Raw genomic sequence first — 4,757 nt, 5'->3', positions numbered from 1 at the left:
TAGCTGCCCACTCAGAATCAGTGAGGGGTATAGGGCCAAATGTCTTAGCATCTGGTTAATATGGAGACCACACCTGGCATCTGAGTATTCTACTAAAAAGAAAGAGCCGAAGGTACTGACCACCTATCAGTACAGCTGTCCGAAGCCAGGTGTCCTTAAGGGCCTTATGGCAGCGCAACCACATGCGAGAGCATCCCAGAAACTCAGTCATCTTGGGAATCTGGAAGTCAGGTTCCATAAGACATGAAAATACATGGAGAGACATGAAGAGATTCTTCTTTTCCCACCTCTACATATGTGGCTGGCTGAGGCCACCTCCTTCTAGCTGGGAAGATGGTCATGGGGTTTTCCTCCATAGCCCAGATTTAGGTCCTGGATCATTTCAGTGAAGTTTGGTGCGTAAATGCTTTTGAGGATCTGGGCCTGTGTATGCTCATACCAGGGACACAATTCCCTGTACAGAAGGTCCAGGTCAAGCTTTTTTCTTTGTATGTACTTTAAGTTGTTGGTGCTTAGATGCAAAATGAAATAGTTCCCCTTTTAAAACCCCCCATGTCCCCTGAGACCACCCTCCAGCGAGTTCCCTCTCCCTCTCCCCAGAGGTGCTGCCCCTCTCTGCACCTGTGGGAGTTTCAGCAGAGCAAGCAGCACATGAATCACTTTCACACCTTCCTGAACAGATGAACTTCTGCTAAATTTGCTGGGCAGCAGCAGGGCCTGTAGTCACAAGACTGAGAGAAGTCACATGTCAGCTGACAGCCAAAGCCTACATGGTACAGAGGGACCGGCATGAAGGGGTCATTAATATTCACAGTTTGGGGCAACGGCAGCTCTCCCCACATATGGGGAATTTGGTATTGGCAGTCTAGCCCCTTTTTGTCAGAGGCGCAGGCAGCCGTCTGGAACGCTGCAAAACAGATGGTCCGGTGGGATGGGAAAGGCCTCGATATCATTCCTTTCTCTTCTCTAGACCTCCTTAGCATCTCTCTCTGTGCCTCAGTTCTCCATCTGTGAAATGGGAGATAGCAGCACTTCCCTGTCTCTCGTGGGGATTGCTGGTGCCTGCCACTTTAAGACCGGAGCCAAGCAGCCAGCAGGTGCTTGATTGTGGTGGCCATTTTAGATCTCTGGCCGCTCATATAGACAGATCGTGTGGCTACAAAGCTTCATGACGTCCTGGAGGTAAGGGAGGAGCTGTAGGGGATGGCTAGGAGGGGCCTGGTCCTGGGCATGACCTAAAACTGCACCCTGCTGGGAGTGGGTGGCCTGGTGGGGCTCTCCGTGGTGCGGGAGCCCCCAGGGAATGCCAGGCCAGTTATCACCCTGGTGAAGGGTGGGTAGGGGTGCCTTAACCCTAAGCCTCACCTTTTGGTGGGTTAAGTAACACTGGAGGCAGTTGGGGGTCAGGCATGGCCGAGGCCACCTGAGCCCTGCGGGGTACAAAACCCCGAGGAGGGAGAGTGGGGCCAGGCATGGCTATGGCCACGTGAGCCCACTGGGGAGCAAAGCCCGGTGGCCCCAGGTGAGGGGGTGGTGTAGAGCCCCAGTGAAGGGGGTGGAAGTGACCCCAGTGAGGGGGTAGCCCCAGATGAGGGGGGCAGGGATGAGTAGCCCCAGGTGAGGGGTGGCCCCAGGAAGGGGTGGAGATAAAGAGCCCAAGTTGGGGGGGAAGGAAAACCAGAGGGCTGAGAGCCCAGGATGTATACATATATAGAGTTGCCCCTGAAAAGGGCTAGAGCAAGCTTAGACCCAGTTGGGTAATTGGCTGGCCACTACCCCGGTGAGGGTCATGGGAGAGGCTGAAAAATGGTATGTCTGCCACCCAAGGGATGGACTAGCTAAGCCTATGGCGTAAGGGACCCGCTCCAAGATGGAGTAAGGCAGGATGAGTCGTTGATGTATGAAAGAGACCCTGTGAGAGGGTGGAGTGAGAGAGGCCCTAGTGAGAAGAGGGTGGTATGAATGTGTGTGACTGAGGCCTGATGGCATGGCCTAAGCTTGGTCTGGCTGTAGGCCGGGAGCACTGTAAACATCTGGATGCCATCTGTGAGGCATGGGCTGGAGGTTCACAGCTGCAGATAGCGCCCTCTGGCATCAGGGCATAAAATGGGTAGCCTCCTGTCTTAATTAACAATTAATTAAGAACAAGGCATGGCAGGTGAGTCAGGTGGGAGGCATGCCCAAAGGCAAGTGGGGAACCTAGCACTGTGGCCAGGCGGGAACCCCACTTTGCCACACAAGGACAAATACACCAAAGGTCAGAAGGTGTCTGAAAAATGCATCACTAGTGACCCTGACTTTCACAACCTGAATTCAGCAGCTAAGGCGGCTCAAGCTGCAGAAAGGTAAAGTGCCTTGCCCAGGATCACGCGGCCTGTCAGTTTTAGAGCCAGGAACAGAGCCCAGGGGTACTGTGTTCTTTCTTAAACCCTGTTTAACTATTTAATCACGCTGCTTCCAAATCAGCAGATGAGTCTCTGAAGACAGCACAATGCTGAGTGACTGTGTAAGAGAATGAGGGGCTGGGGGGGGGGGAAGTATTTTTTCCAGTTTGCTCAAGGCAGCAAAACTCCCTGACACCAGTGCTACATTTAGGATGTTTTTGAGGTTGACAAGGCGGCCAAAGTTAGATGCTAAGTTTGAGGCTACACCAGTTTCACTTTCCATGCTTTATTAATATGGAGAGTTCTTGAAAACAGAAGAAAATGTGCTTCCCCCCCCCTTTTTTGTAGCATTTCAGGTACCTGGATCAAAGTTGTTACATCATCACCATCATTATCATGATTGTTATTAATTTGATTGATTTGCATTCCAGAACCAAGTACTGCCCAGAAATTGCCATTAGGTGGAGAGGCCCTTTCTTGCCATACAGACTTTATACAAACACATTTTTAAAAAAAAAACCCCCAAAAAACCAAAACACACACACAACAATTCCTGCCTTAAGGAACCAGAAGTGATCAGAATTTATTGATATATTTGTTCTTAGCTGATTTGTGTGCATGCTGAGGTTACCTCTGAAAATCAAAACACAAATCTCTGTCTTCCTATGTGCTTGCCAGTAAATGCAAAGGAGTTTCAGTGGATGGATGTGAAGCTGATTTCTTTTTCCCTTTATTCCTGTCAGACTGCTTTGTCCCAGGGCTCAGGGCCTGGCCAGTCCTACAATGCAGAGCTGCCTTGGAGAAGAGGAACAGCTGATAGCTAGACAGACCCTTGCCTCCTTAAACACAGGTCAGAAGCTTGTTAACTGGGGGTTTAAACATGGACCTTGTTCATGTTGGCAGCTTGCACCAGTTGAACTTATATTGGTTTATCTAGACAAGTTAAATCGCAGTAAAGCACTCCTAAACCCAAGTAAAAGTGTCCATGTTGGGGCTTATCCCACTGTCACTAAATCAGTTTAATTTAGGCTAAACAAGTACAATATTCTTGTGTAAACTGGCCCTTGTGACTCATTTGGCTTGGACCTGGGCATAAACCCTGCTGTGGGAGGCAGGGGCTTCAGATATTGCACCGGACTTCTTTGTGCTTGGATTATCAGCGAGGAATATTTTTCCCCTCTCTGTGTAAACTTGGTGGCAGAGAGCTCCGAGGTGAAGGGTGTACTTAGCAACGTGAAAGACCTCCAGGTGGGAGCTCCACTGCTGCCTCTCCTCCCATTGGACAATCATCATCTCCCCAGGCAGAGATCCACCTTGGTTGGTACCATGTGGAACCAAGCCAGGGCTGGGGCAGGGCTGCCTGGAACCTGCCTTTCACCATCTCACAGGGCGAGGACAGCTGGGCCAGTGCCTGCTTGCTCCTGCATGGTAATTAGGAACAAAAGTCTCACCTGGGCCTGCCAGGAACCTGAAGCAAACGCCCAGCCCCTCCACCATCGAGTCTGGAGTAACTTTAGACTACAGTGATGCATGTGGCAGGGAAGCAGCACAGGTGCTGGGGTTGGGAGGGCGTCCCACTCTGTTCACTCTGCCTTGCCTGCGTGAGAGCAGAGCCGTTCGTTCCCCCAGGGCTTCAGGGTGATCTGGCTCCGATGGAGAGGCCCCAGAGCATCCCAGCCCCCCTCAAAAGAATGGGTGAGAAGCAATGACCCCGGAGCAGAAACAGGGGCCTGTGTCGGGCATCTTCCCTGCCCGCCCCAGGCGCAGGGGCTGGACCCTTACAGCCCTTGCGGCTGGAGGAGCTCCCGGGGGTGCGGGCAGCTCCGAGGGTCCCTGGATCTGCCCCCAGGGGAGCTCCCTCCTCCGGTGCTTTGCAGAGACCGTGGCTGGGGTAGGCCACCCTACCGGCACGTGCCTCGGGCTCGGGGCGGAGCACCCCCCCGGGGCCTGCGGGGCTGAGCTGCCGGGGGGAGGCCTCCCACCCCGGGCGTGCGGCGGCCCGGAGGATGCAAGGAGCCAAAAACCAGGGAGGGGAGGGGAAGGAGGAGGGGGGAAAAAAAAAAAGAGGCAAGCAAGCACCCCCCCGGGGCCTGCGGGGCTGAGCTGCCGGGGGGAGGCCTCCCACCCCGGGCGTGCGGCGGCCCGGAGGATGCAAGGAGCCAAAAACCAGGGAGGGGAGGGGAAGGAGGAGGGGGGAAAAAAAAAAAGAGGCAAGCAGGGAACCGGAACCGGCTGCCAAATAAGGATCCGGAGGCGGGGCCGGATCCGGGCCTTGTATGGAGCTTCCCCTCGGCTGCTGGCCCGGCCCGGCTCGGCTCGGCTCCGCCCTGCAGCGCCCCGCTCCCCCGGCCGGCCCTGCACGGCCCGGCACGG

At 54.2% G+C, this 4,757-nt stretch overlaps 1 protein-coding gene across 1 annotated transcript in view; it reads left to right on the top strand.

Annotated features, from left to right (window-relative positions):
- Positions 1–1,146: 1,146 nt before the first annotated feature.
- EGR3 (early growth response 3) overlaps positions 1,147–4,757 on the top strand; it is a 9,181-nt gene continuing 5,570 nt past the window's right edge. Inside the window, exons 1-2 of the mRNA XM_006028930.1 lie at positions 1,147–1,182; positions 3,128–3,234. The gene's annotated coding sequence lies outside the window, so the exon portion shown is untranslated. The remainder of the gene's footprint in view (positions 1,183–3,127; positions 3,235–4,757) is intronic.

Source organism: Alligator sinensis, unplaced genomic scaffold (genome assembly GCF_000455745.1).
Source record: "Alligator sinensis unplaced genomic scaffold, ASM45574v1 scaffold722_1, whole genome shotgun sequence".
Taxonomy (NCBI): domain Eukaryota; kingdom Metazoa; phylum Chordata; order Crocodylia; family Alligatoridae; genus Alligator; species Alligator sinensis.
The sequence above is the reverse complement of the archived record's forward strand: the minus strand, read 5'-3'. Positions and strand labels throughout refer to the sequence as shown.